The sequence below is a fragment of the Lissotriton helveticus genome, chromosome 4_1 (assembly GCF_964261635.1).
Source record: "Lissotriton helveticus chromosome 4_1, aLisHel1.1, whole genome shotgun sequence".
NCBI classification, from domain to species: domain Eukaryota; kingdom Metazoa; phylum Chordata; class Amphibia; order Caudata; family Salamandridae; genus Lissotriton; species Lissotriton helveticus.
Window position 1 is genome coordinate 834,244,566 of NC_136063.1, and position 13,526 is coordinate 834,258,091.

At 55.7% G+C, this 13,526-nt stretch overlaps 1 protein-coding gene across 2 annotated transcripts in view; it reads right to left on the minus strand.

The window, feature by feature from the left end:
* CEP192 (centrosomal protein 192) overlaps positions 1–13,526 on the minus strand; it is a 2,224,848-nt gene that overhangs the window by 851,049 nt on the left and 1,360,273 nt on the right. The gene's annotated exons all lie outside the window — the stretch shown is intronic.

Genomic DNA, 13,526 nt, shown 5'->3' on the forward strand with positions numbered 1-13,526 from the left:
GTCAGGTTTTAGGGCAGGCTTCTCTACAGAAACCACCCTGCTTGGAGTTACTGAACATATTCGAAAGCTTCTTGATCAAGGTCAGACGGTCGCGCTCGTGCTGTTAGATCTGAGCGCGGCCTTCGACACCATTTCTCATGAAATTCTCATCAAGGAATTGCATAGAAATGGTGTACGCGGAAAGGCCCTTGAATGGATCCGTTCTTTCCTGACGGAACGAACATTCCAAATTACTTCTTCAAGAGCCTCTTTGGACACCCTGCGAGCACCCCACGGAGTGCCTCAGGGATCTATTCTGAGTCCGTTATTTTTTAATTTATATCTTAGACCCCTGGCCGACCTTGCTGAAAAATCTGGTCTCACCCTTATGACTTACGCCGACGACTCCCAAATCATCTTTTCCCTATCCGAATCCTGTCCTAACTCCCCCTCTCTACTCAAAGCAGGACTCCAAAACATCCTGAATTGGATGACGAGAAACCAGTTAAAACTCAACGGGGACAAGACAGAGATCTTGGTCCTGGGAAAGCATCGAGAACTGTGGAATCCTCTACATTGGCCTGATCAGATGGGCGCCTTTCCTACCCCGGTGACCCATGTTCGAAATCTGGGTTTTATTCTGGACAACTCCTTGTCCATGAATCAACAGGCCAGTAAAGTTACTGGTCTATGCCTCACCATAGTCAAATGGTTGAGGAAAATCCTCTGGATGCTGCCTCTTGCCACACAAAAGACCGTAGTCAATGCCCTTTTAACATCTCGGCTTGACTACGGCAACATTCTGTTCCTGGGCGCTAACAAAGCAGTAGTCGGCCGACTACAATTGGTCCAGAACGCAGCAGTCCGCCTATTATGCAATATTCCAAAAAACATCGGAGTCTCAAGTCATCGCCGGGAACTCCATTGGCTCAGGGTTGAAAACAGAATCCGCTTTAAAGCACTGAACTATATGTTCAGAATCAAAGCAGGCACGGCACCTAAATACCTCCTAACTCTAGCCCACCCTTATACTCCTAAGCGTAATCTTCGGTCCCAATCAGCAGCCAACTTTTGTGTGCCAAGATTCAAACTGGCAAGAGTAGGTGGCAGATCTTTTGCACACCTGGGACCTTCCCTCTGGAACACACTCCCTCCCTTTATCCGAAAGGAGGAAAATTACGCCAGGTTTAGAAGGCATGTCAAGACCTGGCTATTTGATCAATAATTCTCAATAGCCACCTTCCTTCTCCTGTCTTTCTACTAGCTGAGTCTAGGCGCCGGGAAACCCTTTTTGGGTAGCTGTTGCGCCCTACAAGTTGAAAAAATAAATAAAAATAAATACCAACAAGAGCGAGCGGTCCACCTGTACCAGATGGGGGAGTTGGTGCTATTGCACAAGTTACTACTTGTGTAACGATATATCTGTAAGAGACATTAGTTAGTATTAGATTCCTTACCTTAGAATATCCCCAGGCGTCAGACTGGATCCGGAAATTTTTGCGTAGCAGTACCCTTGCACGTCGGTAGGCGTCATCTGCGGCTCCGCGTCCGTCGTCGGCGTCATGGGCGCCGTGATGACGCCGGAGTACTTAGACGCCGCCTCCACATGCTGACGTCAGTTCTTAGACACAGCTTTTCCGCGCCAGAAACGCAGAGCCATGTTAAAAACCAACACTGGTGCCATTGAAACTAGGGCCCTGAAAGGGGGTAACCCTAACCCTAGATATCGGTTCGCAGAACGGGGAGGATGGGTGTTCGGTAAGGAATCTAATACTAACTAATGTCTCTTACAGATATATCGTTACACAAGTAGTAACTTGTGCATCTGAAAGAGACACGTTAGTATTAGATTCCTTACCTTAGAATAGATACCCCAGCAATACCAACCCCGGTGGTGGGTCTGCAAACCAATAATCACACCAGAAAGTCCTGGAGGACGGAACGGCCAAAGAAGCCATCCCTCCAGACTTGGCTGTCCAGGCAGTAGTGTCTTGCAAACGTGTGCAGCGATGCCCACGTAGCTGCCTGACAGATGTCTTGTAAGGGCAACCCCCCCGGCCCAGGGCAGTTGTAGTCGCCGTGGCTCGGGTGGAATGAGCCCGTAATCCAACAGGGGGCTCCTTTCTAGCCAAGGAGTAGCATGCCTGGATACACAAGATGATCCACCGGGAGATGGTCCTCTTGTGCACCGCTTTCCCCTTCTTAGCGCCCACATAACCAACAAAGAGTTGGTCATCCACCCAGAACTGGCGTGTGCGGTCCAAGTAAAATGAGAGCGCATGTTTTGGGTCCAGACGGTGGAGCCGCTCTTCCTCTTTAGAGGGATGCGGTGGCGGGAAGAAGGTTGGCAAGGTGATGGACTGCCCGATGTGGAAGGCTGAGACAACCTTGGGCAGGAAAGATGGCTTGGTACGCAACACCACTTTGTCCGGATTGGACAGAAAGGAAAGGTGGAGTACAAGAAAGGGCCTGGAGCTCACTCACTCTCCTGGCAGAGGAGATGGCAACCACGAAAGCAGTCTTCAAAGTAAGAAGGCGAAGAGGACAGTTGTGAAGTGGCTCAAAGGGAGCGCACATCAGAAACGTAAGAACCAGGTTCAAGTCCCACTGAGGCATCACAAACGGAACAGGAGGGAATGTGTGAGTGATGCCCTTTAGAAATCGATTTACAATAGGGGACTTGAACAAAGAAGGTTGATCAGGCAGCCTTAGAAAGGCTGAAAGGGCAGAAAGGAAGCCCTTGATAGTGCCCAGAGCAGAGCCCTGCTGGGCAAGAGAAAGAAGGAAGAGAAGAACCTCAGAAAGAGGGGCAGCAAGAGGATCCACAGCCTTTGCTGTGCACCATGCCACAAATCTGTTCCACCTGCAGGCGTATACCGACTTCGTGGAGGGACGCCTGGCTGCCAGAATGACGTTACAGACTTCAGGAGGCAAGTCAAATGGCCTCAACTGTCGCCGCTCAATCTCCAAGCAGGGAGGTGGAGACTGGACAGGTTCGGGTGGAGGACTGTCCCCTGCTGCTGCGACAGAAGATCCTCCTGAAGAGGCAAACGAAACGGGGGATCGACTGATATACTGAGTAGCTCTGGATACCAGTACCTTCGTGCCCAGTCCGGAGCCACAAGGATGACTTGGGCCCGGTCACGCTTGATCTTCTTCAGCACTCTGGGCAGAAGTGATATAGGCGGAAAGGCATACAACAGACCGCAACTCAACTCGCGGCGAAAAGCGTCTCCGAGCGAGTGCCGCCTTGGAAATTCCAACGTGCAGAACTGATGACATTGCGCGTTCTCTTAGGCGGCGAATAGATCTAACCAAGGCTCTCCCCATCGCTGAAAGAGGCCTTGCGCCACGTCCGAGTTCAGATGCCATTCGTGATCCATCATGCACCGACGGCTGAGCTCGCCGCCCTGGCGTTCAGAGAACCTGCCAGGTGTTGAGCCACCAGGGTCACACCCTGGCGTTCCAGCCATTGCCAGAGGCGCAGAGCCTCCTGGCAAAGGGTCCACGACCCCAACCCGCCCTGTTTGTTGCAGTACCACATGGCGGTGGTGTTGTCCGTGAACACCTGCACTACACTCCCCCTGACAGAGGGGAGGAATGCCTTCAGCGCTAGACGAATCGCCCGCAACTCCAACAGGTTGATGTGGAGCCGGGCCTCCGCTGGAGACCAGAGGCCTCTGATCTCCGCCTCTCCCATGTGGCCACCCCATCCCTGGAGGGACGCGTCCGTCACAACTACGTGCTCCGGTTGGGGAAGGGAGAGGGATCTGCCGCTGACCCAATCGCGGTCCGTGAGCCAAAACTGCAGCTGTCTCGCAGTGCCCTCCGAGATCAGGACGTGGTCGGATAGGTTGCCCTGATGCTGGGCCCACTGAAACTTCAGGTCCCACTGCAGAGCCCGCATCCGCCACCTGGCGTGATGCACCAGCAGGATGCAGGAGGCCATCAGCCCCAGAAGCCGCAGCGTCAACCTGACCGAGACCCGGGATAACGGCTGAAAGATGGGAATGAGAGCCTGAATATCCCGGACCCGCTGTTCGGGTGGATAAACCCGAAACCGCGCCGAGTCGAGAACCGCTCCGATGAAAAGGAGCTTCTGAGAGGGGCACAGGTGTGACTTCGGCACATTGATGGAGAACCCCAGCCGGTGCAGGAGGTCTGCCGTAGTCTGGAGGTGGCTGACGACTGTCTGGGGCGAGCCCGCCTTCAACAACCAGTCGTCGAGGTAGGGGAAGACTGAAACCCCTACCCTGCGCAGGTGAGCTGCGACCACCACCATCACCTTTGTGAACACCCGTGGGGCGCTGGTAAGGCCGAAGGGGAGCACGGTATACTGAAAGTGCTCGTGGCCTACCGTGAACCGCAGGTAGCGCCGGTGGGCTGGCAGGACGGGGATGTGGAAATAAGCGTCCTGCAAGTCCAAAGCTACCATCCAGTCTCCTGGGTCCAGGGCAGCCAGGACCTGAGCCAGTGTCAGCATCTTGACCTTCTCCTTCCAGAGGAAGCCGTTGACGTTCCTTAGGTCCAAGATAGGGCGCAGGCCCCCTTTGCCCTTCTTGGGTACCAGAAAGTAGTGGGAGTAGCAACCACACCCTACTTCTGGCCCAGGACCGCGCTTGATGGCCCCCTTGGCCAAGAGGGCCGTAACTTCCTCCTGCAGAAGTCGCAAATGATCCCCCGATACACGGTGGTTCTGCGGTGGCATGGCTGGAGGAGTCGCCTCGAAGGGGAGGGAGTAGCCCCTTCGGACGATCTGCAGCACCCACCTGTCCGAAGTGACGGTGCGCCAGTGGAGGTGGTGATGGCGAACCCTGCCCCCCACTGGCGTCACATGGGCCTGAAAACACGGACTAGGAGGGTTTTGAGGCAGATGCTGCAGGGGAAGGTGAGGACTGACCTCGCCGCTGCCCCCGACCGCCCGGACAGCGGTTCCCACCGCGTTGGGTATTGCCCTGCGGAGCGTGGCTGGCGGCGCGTGTGGGCGCACCCCTTCGGTGGCCACGAAAGGAGTGAAAGGCAGCCGATTGCTGGCGCTGGCCCGAGAGGCCCAAGGACATGGCCGTAGCCCTGGAGTCCTTAAAGCGCTCAAGCGCATGGTCTGCCTTGTCGCCAAAGAGGCGACGGCCATCGAACGGCATGTCCATGAGTGTGTTCTGGACATCTGCCGAGAAGTTGGCGGACCTCAGCCAGGCGTGGCGTCTGACCACCACCGTCGTTGCCATCGCTCTACCTAGCGAGTCGGTGGTATCCAGCCCACACCTGATGGAATACTTGGCTGCATCCCGGCCCTCCACAAGGGCTTGGCCGAGTTTGGCCCGTACCTCCAACGGACACTCTGGCAGCACCTCCGCGACCTTATCCCACACAGAGTGGGTGTAAAGTCCCAAGAGGCAGGCGGTGTTGGAAGACCGCAGGCCTAGACTAAGGGATGAGAAGATCTTCTTCCCATACTGGTCATACCTCTTGGATTCCCTGTCCGGCGGGGCCGACGGGAATGCGGTCTGGGAATTGGAGGCCTGGATGACCAGGCTCTCGGGGGTAGGGTGGGAGGACAGGAAACATGGGTCGCCTGGGGCTGGGCGGTGGCGTCTGGCCACGTTCCTATCTACGGGCGAACCCGTAGCGGGCTTGGACCAAGTGCCCAGAAGAACGTCGGTCAAGGCCTCAGCAGAGGCTCGGCCAAGCTTGACTGCGGTTTAAGGACCTCAGTGAGGAGGTTAGTCCTCACGCCCGCGACGGGGAGCTCAGGGCCCAAGGCCTTGGCAGCCCTCATCAGCCCCACACTATATGTTGCCCCCTCCTCCGAAGCCACGGTAGGAGGGGAGACAAAACCAGTGTCTGGAGAGGTATCCAGGCCACTGGCCTCCCCAAGGTCTCCTGTCCAGTCCTCGTGAGACTGACACTCTCTGGTCAGAGGGTCCTCTGACCCCTCCCAGTCCTCTTCATCACCCATCTCCTGAAACTCAGGGTTCTCAACTAATGGGGCCTGTTCATAGAAGTGAAACTCTCCAAACGACGTCTGGAGCGGCGCCCATCGGGGACGTCCCGGCGCCGGAACAGGAACGAAAGTGGAACCGGGGACGGCGCCGTCCTCGGGCGACACCTGAGGGTCCGACGCCAGGGAGGTTGTGAGGTCCACCGGCGACGAACCAGATCCCGAAGGAGGTCCAGCGGCGTCCTGCGGCGCCGGGCCCGAAGGCGCCGGAACACCTGAACCCCTCGGCGCCGGGCCCGAAGGCGCCGGCGGGATAACGGGAACCTGCGGCGCCGGGCCCGAAGGCGTCGGCGGCGCCGGGGCCGAAGCACCCAACGGCGTCGGGGCAGATCCCCCCGACCCGCTAGGGGTCCCAGACGGGTCCGCTGGGCCCGAAGGCACCGTGAAGCCCGTCGGAGGAGAGAGTTTCCTCATGGCCATGAGGAAGCGCTCGACCTCCTCCGGCGTCGCGTTGAGCCCAGGGACCGTAGGGTATGGGGCTGGACGCGGCGGCCGCGACTCCGTCGGAGCCGCATGGGTGGTGTCACCCGAACCCCCGGCCGCATCGTGCAAGCGTCAGGGGGAGTCCGAAGAGCGATGACGCCGCTTGGACTTCTTGTGCCGCTTACCTGACGACGACTTCGACCCGGAGGAGTGCGGCCTACTCTCGGAGCTGTGGTGGCTCCGAGCCCGCGACCTGTCCCTCGACCTCGCATGGGATCGGGACCTCTCGCGGCGCGGGACCGACTGCCGGAATTCGAGCCGCCTGCGGGACCGCTCCCGTCTGGCTTTCGAAGAGAGGGCCCGGCAGTCGGAGCAGGCCTTGTCGTCGTGGACGACGCCGAGACAAGATAAACACACGTGGTAAGGATCCGTGACCGACATCAGGCGGTCGCAATCATCGCAGTGCTTAAAGCCGGGCATCCCTACGGCACCGTCGGAGTCGAAAGACTTCGATAACAACCAAAAGTGATCAAAAAAGTTAGTCAAAAAATGACTAGGGTTACTGCTTTTTCCAGATCTGCGCTTGCGGGCGCGGAAAAAAGAAGAACTGACGTCAGCACGCGGAGGCGGCGTCTAAGTACTCCGACGACGTCATCACGGCGCTCACGACGCCGATGACGGACGCGGAGCCGCAGACGACGCCTACCGACGCGCAAGGGTACTGTTACGCAAAAATTTCCGGATCCAGTATGACGCCTGGGGATATTCTAAGGTAAGGAATGTAATACTAACGTGTCTCTTTCAGATCAGTAGTGCAGCCCCCTTTAGGAGAATACAGGTAGGAGCTGGTCCCATTCCAAATTAGATTATCCTGAACTATTCAACACGAAGAAACTCTGGCCTTCGACGTTCTGCTCCACAGAAGACTGAAGAATCTCCCTTGTGGACAAGGAGTGTCCACCCTGCAACTGCAGGCACCATCAAGCGTCCAGCAGCTTCACTTTGTCGTCTTCCCTCGAGGATCCAGACTTCAGAGCCCGACGAGACCCAGATTCCCAGACCTCTCCGACCTCTACCTGCATTTACAGCAAAGCTGAGACCCGTGGGTGCGACGAGACACATGGGACCGGCCATCTTGAACGAACCTGCACTTCGCTTCCAGCACGACTCCCGAGGTAAACTCGACCAAGTGCTTTGGGGACTGAGAAGCCCCAACCCTGAGCAGCCCCTGCACCGAAGATCAGCCCTCCAGCATCCACGAGATCTGCGTGGGGCCCTTCTGCTTTGTTGCTGCTCGACGCGTTGTCTGGTCACTTGCCGGCTGGCTAGTGGCCTCCTAGACGACGAACCTTTGAATCTTCACTGCTGGTCTGGTTGCTCCAGACTGGGCCTTGCTCCCTTCCAAAAGAGGGGCACCCCGGACTCTCCTAGTCCGCACCAGACGCTTTCTTCACTCACCGCGTGGGTTGCCTTTGCCAAGGCCTGTTGAGTCCAATCCCGGATCCGACACCGCCGACAGCGAGAGCCTGCGTGGGACAGCTCGTGCCTCCATCCTGGTCGTCGAAGACACCTCCTGGTCCATGTGGCTGCAGAGTCAAGCGTCCACTCTTCACCTGATCGCGACGACGACATCTGGTTCCTTCCTGCTTCCACTCCAGTCACTGGCTAGTGACTGTGAACATTGTCCTCTCTGCTTTCAGGTCTCCTTCTTCAACAATCCACCCTTGGATTGCACCGGACATCTTCCTCCTGGTCGCCTGCAGCATCTTTTCTTTCAGGCTCCATAGACTTCAACGCGAGAACCCGACGCACTTTGACACCTATGCACCCGCGGCCCGTGGGTGAGGTAACAAGAGCATTTCGGTGCTCAAGGGTAGTTTAACTGTCCTAGTGTCCAGTTCCACAGTCGTTTTAGTCCTATCTAGTCAGGATTGTCCGTACTCAACTTTTAACTTGAACTGTACTGTCCATAGACATTGTTACGCATCTCGCGTGTGAGTTCACACTCTGCACACACGTTCCGTGGGCCTCCTATTACTTACCTGAAGTTAGTATAGCGTGGTCCCACCGATCCTACAGCCTCTGGACAGCTCCATTCCTTTTACTGACTCTCACATTCCACTTACTTAGTATATGGTTTGTCGTGCCCCTAGGGCACCATTGTAATTTTGTGCAACTTGTAGTATTTTTCGTAAGAGATTGTCATGTGCTTAGCCCTTTGACCTCAGAGTTCAGAGGTGTTGTTATTAATAAATATACTGTTTATTTTCATAACAACCTGTGTGGTGTCCTTTCACTTGGTATTCAAGGGGTTATATTGTGGTAAAACAGCTGGCTTCACATGCCAAAAGAGTTTAGCCTAAGACTGCTTTGTCCATGCTACCATTAGGATAGCTGGTCTATAAGGTTGACTTACAACCAATCACCATAAGGGTTGTTTGGACTGATACAAGGTGATCACTAGAACTAGTGAGCATCATATATCAGGCCAACTTCTCACAGTAGTGTCTTGCGAATGTGTGCAGCGAGGCCCATGCATCTGCCTGACAGATGTCCTGCAAGGGGACTCCCCGGCCCAGGGCAGTAGTAGCCGGCGTGGCCCGAGTGGAATGGGCCCTCAGCCCAACAGGAGGCTCCTTCCTCGCAAAAAAGTAGCAAATCTTGATGCACAAGATTACCCACCGAGAGATGGTTCTTTTGTGCACCGCCCGTCTCTTCTTAGCGCCCACGTAAGCAACAAAGAGTTGGTCATCCACCCGGAACTGGCATGTGCGATCCAGATAGAATGAGACCGCACGTTTTGGGTCCAGACGGTGGAGCCTCTCTTCCTCTTTCGAGGGATACAGAGGCAGAAAGAAGGTGGGCAAAGTGATGGACTGCCAGATGTGGAAGGCTCTGACTACCTTGGGCAGGAAAGAGGGTCGCGTCCGCAACACAACTTTGTCCGGATGGACAGAAAGGAAGGGAAGTTGTGAAGAAAGGGCCTGGAGCTCCCTCACTCTCCTGGCAGAGGTGATGGCAACCAGGAATGCAGTCTTAAGAGTGAGAAGACGAAGAGGACAGTTATGAAGTGGCTCAAAAGGAGCGCACATCAGATAAGTTAGAACAAGGTTCAAGTCCCACTGCGGCCTCACGAAAGAAACAGGAGGGAACAGATGAGTGATGCCCTTCAAGAACCTATTTACAACGGGGGACTTGAATAAAGAGGGCTGATCAGGTAGCCTTACGAAGGCAGAAATGCAGCGAGGTAGCCCTTAACAGTGCCCAGAGCAGAGCCCTGCTGGGCAAGAGAAAGAAGGAAGAGGAGAACCTCAGAAAGAGGGGCAGAGAGTGGATCCACAGCCTTTGCTGTGCACCATGCCACAAATTTGTTCCACCTGCAGGCGTATACTGATTTTGTGGAGGGACGTCTGGCTGCCAGAATGACATCACAGACTTCTGGAGGCAGGTCAAATGGCCTCAACTGTGGGCGCTCAATCTCCACGCATGGAGGTAGAGACTGGAAAGGTTCGGGTGGAGGACCGTCCCCTGCTGCTGCGACAGAAGATCCTCCTGCAGAGGCAGACGAATCGGGGGATCGACTAACATGCTGAGTAGCTCGGGATACCAGTATCTTCGTGCCCAGTCCGGAGCCACAAGGATGACTTGGGCCCGGTCGCGCCTGATCTTCAGCACTATGGGGAGAAGTGGTATAGGCGGAAAGGCCTACAACACACCGCAACTCCACTCTCGACGAAAAACGGCTCAGAGCGAGTGCCGCCTTGGAAATTCCAACGCGCAGAACTGATGACATTGTGCTTTCTCTTCTGTGGCGAATAGATATAACCAAGGATCTCCCCATCGCTGAAAGAGGCCTTGTGCCACGTCAGAGTTCAGACGCCATTCGTGATCCATCATGCACCGACGGTCGAGTTTGTCCACCCTGGCGTTCAGAGAACTTGCCAGGTGTTGAACCACCAGGGTCACGCCCTGATGTTCCAGCCACTGCCAGAGGCGCAGAGCCTCCTGGCATAGGGTCCACGATCCCACCCCGCCCTGTCTGTTGGAGTACCACATGGCGGTGGTGTTGTCGGTGAACACCTGCACTACACTTCCCCGGACAGAGGGAAGGAATGCCTTCAGTGCAAGCCGGATTGCCCGCAGCTCCAGAAGGTTGATGTGGAGCCGAGACTCCGCCGGAGACCAGAGGCCTCTGATCTCCGCCTCTGATCTCCACCTCTCCCATGTGGCCCCACCAGCCCAGGAGGGACGCATCCGTCAAAACAACATCCTCCGGTTGGGGTAGGGAGAGGGATCTGCCGCTGACCCAATCGCGATTCGTGAGCCACCACTGCAACTGTCTCGCAGTGCCCTCCGAGATCCGGACATGGTCGGACAGGTTGCCCTGATGCTGGGCCCACTGAAACTTCAGGTCCCACTGCAGAGCCTGCATCCGCCACCTGGCGTGATGCACCAGAAGGATGCAGGAGGCCATCAGCCCCAGAAGCCGCAGCGTCAACCTGACCGAGACCAGGGATAAAGGCTGAAAGATCGGAATCAGAGCCTGAATATCCCGAACCAGCTTTTCGGGAGGATAAACCCCGAAACTGCGCCGAATCCAGAACCGCTCCGATGAAGAGGAGCCTTTGAGATGGACACAGGTGTGACTTCGGCACATTTATGGAAAACCCCAGCAAGTGCAGGAGGTCAGCCGTTGTCTGAAAGTGCCTGACGACTGTCTGGGGCGAGGCCACCTTCATCAAGCAGTCGTCGAGGTAGGGGAAGACGGACACCCCTAACCTGCGCAGATGAGCTGCAACCACCGTCATCACTTTCGTGAACACCCGTGGGGCGCTGGTAAGGCCACAGGGGAGCACGGTGAACTGGAAGTGCTCGTTGTAGGAAGGTGGATATCTGACTATGGTTACCCCCAAATTTTTTGCCTAGTGTTTTGCTGGTTTTTGACTTAGTTGGCCTGGGATCCTGCTATTCAGGACCCCAGGCTTCCTGCTCTCTCTGTAAAATGGACTCCATGTACTTTAGGTGCATTTACCAATTGGTACTGGGCCACCTTATCAGTCCCTGTACACAGGGGCTAGGTGTACCCAGGGCCTACCAGGGGCTGAAGCATGTATTATGCAACCCCTGGCTGGCCATCTAAATCTGACACAACTAGCTGCATGACAGCTGGGGCAAGGTGGTGTAAACACCCTTTGCTATAGATATAGTATACCTATATCTAACCCCAAAATGGACACATATATTCCTATCAGTCACTCCTATGGAAGGCCTTATCAATCCTGAAGGCAGATTGCTTGGAATTATGTGAGATGGTGTTCTGGCATGAGCTGAGCCCGTTTGCAGCTTGCGGAACCAAGTCCTAATAGCTGTTCCATGATAACGCTATACCATATACTCTTAAGTGCATTATCTACCTCGCGGTAAAATGCTAACTCTGGTATAACATTATCAAAACATGTCGAGTAAGGTGTCATACGATTTGGAATACTACCCCCTCGCCAATTCTGGCGACGGGGGTAGCATTCCACCCTTCTAGAGGGACACGACATGTAGATAACTGTGAACCCCGGTTAAAGTTAACTCGAGCCTCAGCATCACAAGATGGATGCTGCCACCACAGACACAAGTCTGACCTCCTGCTGCTGGGAGTCCTTCCAGCGAAGGAGGCTCAGACAAAGGGTTTCCTGCTTTGGGAGGTGCTAGCACCACCCCAGACAGGATTTTGGGTATTAGGTAGGCCAAGGCTGAAAGGAATGAGACATGCCTGGGGCACACAAGGTGCCCTGTGCATACACCGGTTCCAACCAGTTGCTGGGGCACTCCAGCCCCAGCTCTGGCGGGAAACCGGACAAAGGATAGGGGTGTAACCACCCCCCTTCCTGGTCCCACCCAGGGGAGGGACCTAGTCGTAGTGCAGCCCCCTTTAGCTGAATAAAGGTAGGAGCTGGTCCCATTCCCAGTTAGATTAAACTTGACAACTTCCACGAAGAAACTCTTGACCTTCGACCTCCTGAACATCAGAAGGCTGAAGAATCTCCCCTATGGTCAGGGAGTGACCATCCTGCTTCGCAGGCACCATCAAGCTCCTGTGCGGTTTGCTGCAAGTCCTTCCTTCCTGGAACCCGACGACCCAGCTCAACAAGATCCGGACCTCCAGACCCCTCTGACTTCTACCCACATCCACAGCACAGCTGGGACCCGTGGGTGCGACGAGTAACGTGGAGACGGCCACCTTGAAGAAACCTGCACAGCGCTTCCAGCACGACCACCGAGGGATCCTCGAGTGAGTGCACCGGGGTCTGAGAAGCCCCCACACCGACACAGCTCCTGCATCAAAGATCAGCCCCCCCGGCCTCCACGAGATCTGCGTGGGGCCCCTTTTTGCCTGGTTGCTGCTTTTCCTGTTGTCTGGTCACTTACCTGGCTCGTGACCTCTGAGACGACGACCCGAAGATTTCGACACTGCTGGTCTGGTCCCCAAGACTGGCCCTTGCTTCCTTGTGAAAGAGAAGCACCCCGGACCCTCCTGGTCCGCACCAGACGCCATGTTTGTTCCACCGCGTGGCTTGCACTGGCCAAGGCCTGTTGACCAGATAGACGATCCAACACCGCCATCAGCAGCAGACTACGTGGGACAGCTTGTGCCTCCAGCCTGGTCGTGAAGAACAGCTCCTGGTCCGCGCAGCTACAGAGAGAAGCGACCCTTCCTTCACCTGAACGCGGTGACAGCATCTGGTTCCCTCCTGGCTCCAGCACTGTCACTGGCTAGTGACTGAGACTCTGTCCCCTTCCCTTTCAGGACTTCTCCTTCCTAGTTCCATCCTTGGAACCACCGGTCTCCTCCATCTGGCTGCCTGCCAGCAACTCTTTGTTTCAGGCATCACCGGGAGCAACGCAGCAAACCCGACACTACTTCAACCCTATGCACCCGCAGCCTGTGGGTTAGGTAACTAAAGCTTCTAGGTGCTGAAGTCAGTGTCCACTATCCTAGTGTCCAGGTCCACTGTTTTCCCTCCATTAAGCCGGGTTCGTCCGGAATCCGTAACTTTGTAAACTGTAGTCTCCATAGACGTTGGTACGCATCCCGCGTGAGAGTTTCCACTCTGCACGTGAGTCCCATGGGCCT